General features: G+C 30.2%; 1 pseudogene; it reads right to left on the bottom strand.

Moving 5' to 3' along the window:
* Positions 1 to 337: 337 nt before the first annotated feature.
* LOC132713715 (carbohydrate sulfotransferase 11-like) lies at positions 338 to 2,529 on the bottom strand (annotated as a pseudogene).
* Between the last annotated feature and the right edge of the window lie 6,437 nt (positions 2,530 to 8,966).

Genomic DNA, 8,966 nt, shown 5'->3' with positions numbered 1-8,966 from the left:
TAATGCAAATGTGCACAAAAATCTTTCAATAATGAATGCAAATTACAAGGACAAAAAGATCAAATAGATAATTTCATACATTTGTATTGATTTTGATATTTTAATTTTTGTCGGTGCATATAGAATTCAGGCACTTATCCATTATTATATCTACCATGCGCATACTAAACTTCTTCCGGACAACAACAACAACAACAACAACAAATATCTTGATTTCTTTTTTTTTTTACTCTATAAGATAGATGGATGTTAATAAATGTACGGTTGAACCATGGCTGTTATTAAAGCCGTAGTTTAACAGAAATCCTGGTATGACAAAATTCAGCTGAACACACTGTCATCTGGAATTCAGTTTCAGTTTAAACCAGTGCGGTAAATTGTATCCAAACATTAAAAAGTCATATTTCAATATATGCCAAATCTTTTTAATTAATGGTTCAGGAATTGTTTCGAAATATTCCTCAAGTATGCCATCTGTAGTTAAACTCATATTAAAGTTGTCCGTTGAAAATGACGGGACTTGTAATTTATTCTTCTCAAATATGAATTCAACATCACTTTGTAATGTTTCGAGCTTTGCAATAAAGTCATACGGCACACCACACGGATTGCACAAATAGAAATACGGCACTAAATGCTCAGTGACATACGACTTTATATCAAAGGTGTCTGTCCAGTATGTCAGGAAGTTCTCAAATGAAAGGGACTTGGATGCATAGTCTAAAGATTCTGAAAATTCTCTTTTGATTTGTGGATTATCAGAATAAAATTTTAAGACTGTACAGACTCAATCAAACCGAGTCTGCAATTCTTATGTTATTTTGTTGTGATTAATGCTTCCGAGGGATCACATTGTTTCCAGAATTTTGTACTTCACAACAGCAGGTGTCAAGTGCCGTGTGGCAGCCGTAAAAAGTTGCCCCGTACTTCACTTCAGTGTTGTTATATTTTCTGGTCCTTCGGGATCATTGATGCCAACACTATAGAGTGTTTAGAATTGAGTAACGCTCAAGCCGGTGCTAGGGGGCGTGAGAGATGTTGCACACATTCATTATCCCTCATGTACAGACTCAATCAAACTGAGTCTGCAATTCTTATGTTATTTTGTTGTGATTAATGCTTCCGAGGGATCACTTTGTTTCCAGAATTTTGCTGTAAAAAAATTGCCGTTCTGATTCAAGAGATCGATTATAAAATTTAGTAAGATAGGTAGAAAGTAGTCTAACAAGTGGATGTCTCACTATTATAATCTTTTTATAATTCCACACTATTTCTTCAACAAACTTGTCCTTCACGTATTTCAGATAGAAGAATTTGTTGTTATTGTTTTCCAAATCGTCGTTCTCATCAACCATATCTTTGTTATTTTCATCAGCTTGTTCCGCATCGTTCAACCAGATTTGAATTTTTGAGTCTTTGGGCAGATAACAATATAAGAGTTTCCGCTGTAAATTGACAAGTAAATTTTGAAGATATTCGTTGCGATAAAGCCGTATAAGCGCTGGATCAACCAATCGTTTTTCGTGCAGTGCGGAACAAACTCTTTTCATTAAGTCTTTCCTGGCCAACATAAGTGTATCTTTGTCCTGAAATAAAAAACAAATAAGAAGTTTACACGTGTGCGCACTTGTATGATGATTGCCATGAAAATAATTGATATTAAATTAAATTTTTTTTTTTTTAAATTATTGCCAAATAGTTTATCTCATATCTAACAAATAACTAAATACATTTACATACTCGTGCAATCGATACTGCTTGAACAGTTTATACATGATGAATGTGCTCATTCTAAAGCCTATTCATCAGAAAGATACCGGTAATCCCTTCGGTTCTGACGCTTTTTATTTATTTTATATTATATATATTTTATAAATTGTTGAATATATTATAAGACAGTGAGGATCATATCACTAATGTTGATTGCTCAAACTTGACATGCGGGCTAGTAGCAATACAACTCGAGCCATACAACCCGCCAAAATAACATATTCACGCAATATTCCCCATTTCTTTCATGATATATAACTGTTAAGATATTATTACGGTTCTTCATAAATTAGGCTTTTGAACAAAACTTTGTTTAACTAACTAACTAACTGTCAGATGCGCGGACGCCATGATACGTGGTTGATCTAATAAATATTTCAACAACCATCAGGGCCTACGTTTACAAGTTGGCTAAATTATATGTGCAAATTCGATGTAATCCTAGCTACCTACATTGCAAATAAGAAGCAATTTCACCGAAATGAAAACCTGAAAAATTTATCCCAATATGTTTGAAAGGAGGGTTTTGTTATAAAAAAAATATTTTTAATAATGTTTATTTCTTGGCAGAAATTATAGATGTACAAACAAAATCTTCATATTCTACCATTTAATCTAAAAAGGTATATGAGAATCTAATGTAAAAGAAAAACAGATAAAAAGTACCTGTGTTTGCTTCATGTATGAATCATTCAAAAGTCCAACATGTCGGAGATTTTCGAATATTCCACCGCTGCTATAGTAACTAGGTGCTTGCATTTTACCATGTTTAGTCTCTAAATAATAAATATGTAAATGGTTATGATTAAATATAAACGTTTACTGAAATACGACCTGGTTTTCGTTTATGTGACCTTTTTGTATACTATAGTCTGAAACTGAAGGTTCCTAAAACTAGATTGTACAGTTTAACAGATCTTTTTTATTATGAAATACATGTATGACATCTGCGAAAAAAAAATATACATGCAAACAACAGATTAGAGTAGAAGACACAATAACTTAAATAATCAATCTACTGAAAATGATTGGAAAAAATGATATAAAAGAAAATAATAATAAGTGTAAAGTGAGTTTATCATCGAGACTTGCTCACGCACGATCACTGCAACTAAATCCATTCTATATCATAATTTAATTAAAACATTGGATTAACTCGCATGTTTCGATTGGAAAAAAAACATGTCAAAATCTAGGTCACAAAATATTGTTCAGATGCATTATGCGTAAAAAGGGTAATTTAATTGAAATTCGTAGAGACAGGATATATGTAATATCAGAGTGAAATTTTCAGATACTTGAAAAGATTTCTTACTAAATGAACACACATCTTGCACGATTCTTGGAATCCAAGATATGAAATCTGGCATAGACCAAAACAACACATATAATTGAAATAGTTATTGGGTGTCGCCCCTTGATTGCATTAAAGACACAAATATCTTATAAAGACACATAAATATATCATGCAAAATATCAAATTATTATATTTAAAAACAAATCAAACTAAAGTCGACAAACCTAAGTTATTTATTCCAAATGTAGTCAGTATCAGCACTAATGTTATGATGAAAAAATAATATCGGCATGTATTTAATTTATGTGCAAACACTTTTGTTGTCATTATCCGTTATATTTTATTTCAAGTTTCGTTTAAAATACTCTTTAATATTTTTAGCATAATAATTAATAAAAAAACAAAACAAAAAAACAAACAAAAACAAAAGAAAAAAAACAAAAAAACAAAACAAACGAATACGTCATATAATGTCTCGGGGCTATTGCGAAATGTTAAAATTAATTGAGTTGTGAATGATAACAATCAGAAGTCTTCAATATTGTACTGTGCACGATATTTTAATGAAAAATAAATAAACAAGGTAATCTTTAATTTCAATGCAGTGCATATGGGAACAGCTAATGACTGTGATTAAATCATTACTTAGGGAGATATACATTAGAATACGGAAAAAATCATGTCCTTTTTCAGTCTACTCTAAATTCTTTGCTGATTAAAGTGAAACTAGTTTCCATGAAAGCTCGAATATGGAGAATTGTTTGAAATCAATTCAAACCATTCTCACTAGTCCGGCATCTGGAACAGGCTGCAAATTTGTTAAGCTTAGGAACACCTAACTGGTCCCCGATCATAAACAGAGGGTTTCATATACCAAAATGTTCGGTTGAGTCCCTAGATTACGAAATTGAATTTCATTTTCCCCGAAAGTGCTGGCGGACTAAGAAATTCAAGATGGCGTCCAAGATGGCCGCCAAAAATATGAAAATTATAATTTACTTTATATTACTTGAATTTTGGCAGTTAAAAATTAGTAATAAGTTCTTTCTTTTCATTCTTGTATTAATTGTGTTCCTTAAATGCAGTTTTTAATATGTATTTTAAGGTAATTATATTTTTTGATGAAAAAAAAAATAATTACGGAAAATATACGGAAAAAATGTGATTTTAAAAATACTTGATACAATTTCTTATTTTATTCTCTCTTTTTAATAAAAGATTAATTATAATGACTGATTTTAAAGAAAACAACATGTTAAGCTCGACTTAAAAAAAAATATATAAAAATAGATAAAATAAAAAAAAAATAATTAAAAGAATAGAGGTATTGTTACAGTCATGTCGGTGTTGACGTTTCCGTCAGCAAACTTTAACTGTGATCATTACTTTTAATCTTCTTTATGTTTTGTCTTCATACTTGGCCACAACAACCTTGGGGCAAGATCTTTAAGTAGACAAGACTAAATTTACCTTCATTCATAAATGACCTTGACCTCCAAGGTCAAATGTCTAAATTTTGCTATATTTTTTCTGATTTTTGCTTTTAAATAACTTTGTTATTTTCTAATGGATTGTCTTCAAACTTGAACATAATAATATTTTTAGGATTGACCTTCGAGTTAACCAGACAGACCTTGATCTTCACTCATAAATAACATTGACCTTGAAGGTCAAATTATAGAAAATTTATTTATTTTATGTGTGTGTGTGTGTGGGGGGGGGGCTGTAAACTGGCTATAACTTTGTTAATGATAAATGGATTCACTTCAATATTATAACACAACATTCTTTATAGGATATGACTTTCATGTATAAATTTAAATTGACCTTGGCTTTTTATGACATTGACCTTGAAGGTAAAATAATTTGAATTTCTACTGATATTTGCTACAATTGGCTGTTCTGATATCATGGTAATTAATTTATGGATTTATCTTCATACATTGACAAAACAACACTTTGGACAAGGGACACACTATCCCAAAAAATGCTAATTAAAATGACAATAAAAAGGTGGAACTGACTTTGAACTTGAACTTTAAATAATCTTGGGACTGTGAAAGTAAAATTTTTAAATTGTTCATAATTTTTGTTATTTATGTAACGGATTTCATTTATACACAACTTGTTACCAATATTTGTATTTAATAATTAAGATTTTTGCCTTGACCTTAAGCTTGAACATTGGACTGTTAATGTCCAAATTAAATGAAATTCTCTTGTTTCATTTTTGGTATTTCTGTAACTGGCTTAAACTTGTTATAAATTTGATAACTTTTTATTTCCAAGACCGTTTTAGGTCAGGACCTTTATGTAATATTAAATTTAAAATTTACTTTTAACTCATGAATGACCTTGACCTTTGAAGAAAATCTTAATTGAAATATTAACAGATTATCAAATAATTGGCCTGTAATTTGGTAATTAATCAATGGATTATTTCATTACTTGGACAAAACAAACCTTTTTGACAGACTTCTAAAAGTTTTTTGATCTACTTTAACCTTAAATGATCTTGACCATCATGTCAAAGTACTAAATTTGGGTGGTGGCTCTTGTTAAAATTCAAAATCTAACATAAAATTTTCATTTAATTACATTTTTGGCGATAGTGTGTATTTTTAAGTGGGGGTTATGGGAATGATGAATTTATTTAAATTTCAAAATACTGCTAAGTATCCTAATATAACCTTTTTTTGACCAACCTAAAAGACTTACATCTAAATTTATCTTAAATTTCAGAGTCATTGCTGTATAAGACAATGCACAATTGTGAAATTATGAGAATATAAGTATAATTTCAATTTTAAAATGCTTAAAATTTAAACAGCAAATCTATTTACACGTTCCTTATTTCTTTCCACTTCTTCATGAACTTTTACAACATATCTTTCTAACATATGAAGTTAGAAATTTTAGACCAATTATTTATGCTTTGTTGTTTGATTGCGGTTTTACGTCACAGCTTATATGGCGATGCTCCAACTTTACTGTAAGATGAAGACCTCAGGTCCCTTCCGTGCATTATTTCAGGGCCACAAACGGGACATCCTGATAGAACCACCCATGTTGCGTTAAGCTAGCCTGAGATAGCTTCCTCACATTGAAAGAATCCAATAGTCCTTGCTACGGATGATTTGAACCCACAGTGGGTGAGGAACAACAAATTTTGAAGGCCACGACCACTTCGGCCACGGACGCCCCACCCGAATATTCAAGATTTTAGCTTATTCTTTTCATATGTCTATACAACAAAATTGTCACTATCAAATATTTCGTTACTGAATGAGTGCGGCGATAGAAAATACTATATTTTACGATGTTGCAAAATTTATAAGTTTCGAAAATGCAATATAATCAAAATTTTAATATGTTGAAATGATTAATAACTTGTAATAATAATTAGTAAAGGATGGAATTGACATTAATTTCCACTGAAAACGTTAATATTGAGGTTAACCATATTTAAAATATGATAGAATATATTATGGAAGAAAAGGAACCTGTTTGACTGTCAGATCGGAACAATCTGTCTCTCTGAAACCGGCCCATGAGCTACCCAGCAACTCTGTTGCCGACTATTGTTAGGTAAACTTAGGATGGATATTACAGTCCGAAAACTGCTTGCATGTTACAGATATTATCATTTCTGAAATGCACTTAGCTGTGCTTACTTTTAAATAACAATTGTTGGGTCACTTGCTCGAATATATGAAAAACTATACTAATTAATTTTAAAAATAGATTTCACTCTTTGAGGCAACAATGATTACTTATAGCAGACATGCATAAAGGGATGCCAATTTTGTGGATTAAATTAAATTAATATCCATAGAGTTAAAATCTTAAAGGCCCATTATGCCTCAGAAATGATTTCATTTTTATTTCTCAAAAAGTTTTTTCATGTTGGTATTCTTTTAATAGTATCCAAATAATTACTCATTGGCTAATTACCAAAGAACTATCTTTTTCATTCTGTTCCTTTTTTTTTTTTTTTTGGCATAAGTACAGTTATAGTATTTGTATAGAAGTCCAAAATACTACTTTGTTTACATTTTGCTACTTTTATGGACAAATTATTTTACATTTAGTGCTACTTTCGTAAGATAACAAGTACCAAACATCTTCTCTAAAACCATTATTCCAACATTATAAAATAATTTATGTTAGAAGTAAAAGATATTTTGCTTTTCTAAACGATATTTGTTTCTGAGCGCCTTTAATGAGTTTAATGAGTAATGAAGGAAAACTATTGGTTACTGTATTTACCAGTTCGACTTTTATTGAAAAAAGTTTTCTAGTGATGCTTTATTTTTTTGTCAATCTATTTTCCTAAAGTTTGCTTTATGTGAAATTATTTTACATCTACGTTTCTAAAATGTCTTCATATCAGTTTTGTTCAACATGCAGGCCTAATAATTTATCTATTTTACTCCCCTGCCGCTTAGGGACAAGGGTTGTTGCAGGCAATCTGTTTGCTATATATTCATGTCCGCCATCTACAACGTTCAAGCTGCTAATAAGTATTAAAAAGAGGCCATTATTGCGGTCCATGTTTACTTGAGAAAAGATTTACTGGAAAAGGTCACAATTCTGCGATTCAAAAGTCAGTAATAAGGCCACATTATAGGTTGTCATTTTTAAGAGGTCAAACATTTGTATTATGCACCACTAAGCAATAATACCATGCCAAATATCAAAAGCCTTGGCATTGTAATTTTACATAAAAAGCTTAAAATATGTTTTAACATGTACATGTAACTCTGCTAAACTTAAATAACCTTTATTAAGTGTGGACTTTTTGACTCCAGTGCATGCCTGATGTTTCTTTGAAAAGGACTCTACAAAAATATATAAACCATGGCTGTGGGGTCCAAAATTAACCCTACCCTGGTCCACTTTAGTTTTTATATTGACTTGGATATAGGAAAATACATTTAAGTCTTAGTTATGAAATTATGAAACTACATTGCTACATGCTTAGATAGATATTCATCATTGGGCATTCTACAAATATTCGTTTTTAAATCAGCTAGGGTAAAAAATGACAAACCCAATGTAACCTCATTACTGACTTTAAATCAACACTGAAAATTTAAAATTTTGGACCTTTTCTGACAGAATATATCAGGTGAGGGAGCCAGGACCATCAGGCCCTCTTGTTTTCCTATTTTTACATGGAAAATACTTATTTCATACAAGTGACAATATAACTGCATTTTGAAACATATTTGATAAAATGATGCAATAAAATTTCAAACATTAATTTCTTTAAATTTTGTTTATCTTTAAATATTGCAAATTCCTAATAGTATTAAATACATTTGCTATGTCACCCCCATCCACTCACTTACATACTTAAATGACAATTAAAGTAGAACACGTTTTGGAAAGAAAAACAAATTCTCGATGTTTAATTTACTGATAAAATATGCCAGAAAGAATTTATATGTATAAAATATTTTGAGGGAAAAGAAAGAAAGTGCAAAAATTGACTGTTAAAACATTAAGTCACAGGTTTTAAATTGAAAAAAACAACATGTATTTTCCTCATATTTCACAACTAGGGCATTGTCTATTGAGCAATGACTCTGAAATATGTAATAAGGAGTAGATATAGTCTTTTAGACAGTCAATATAAAGTAATCTGAAGTATTTTTAAATTTTAATAAAATTACCATTTTACCCCACCCACTTAAAAACAAAATTATCTTAAAAGTTATACTAAAATGATAACTTTCATTGGCACATTTTGTTTGTAAAAAAAGTTGTTTCCTGTAAATCAGTCATAAGGAAACAAATCATTATTGAATTGCAAGAAAAAAATAGAAAATGTAAAGCACATATTTAAAAAAACAGCAATTTTTAGAAATATTTAGCCTAAATTATCGTTTTTTAT

This window comes from Ruditapes philippinarum, unplaced genomic scaffold (assembly GCF_026571515.1).
Source record: "Ruditapes philippinarum isolate M1 unplaced genomic scaffold, ASM2657151v2 ctg635_1_1_1_1, whole genome shotgun sequence".
NCBI classification, from domain to species: domain Eukaryota; kingdom Metazoa; phylum Mollusca; class Bivalvia; order Venerida; family Veneridae; genus Ruditapes; species Ruditapes philippinarum.
The sequence above is the reverse complement of the archived record's forward strand: the minus strand, read 5'-3'. Positions and strand labels throughout refer to the sequence as shown.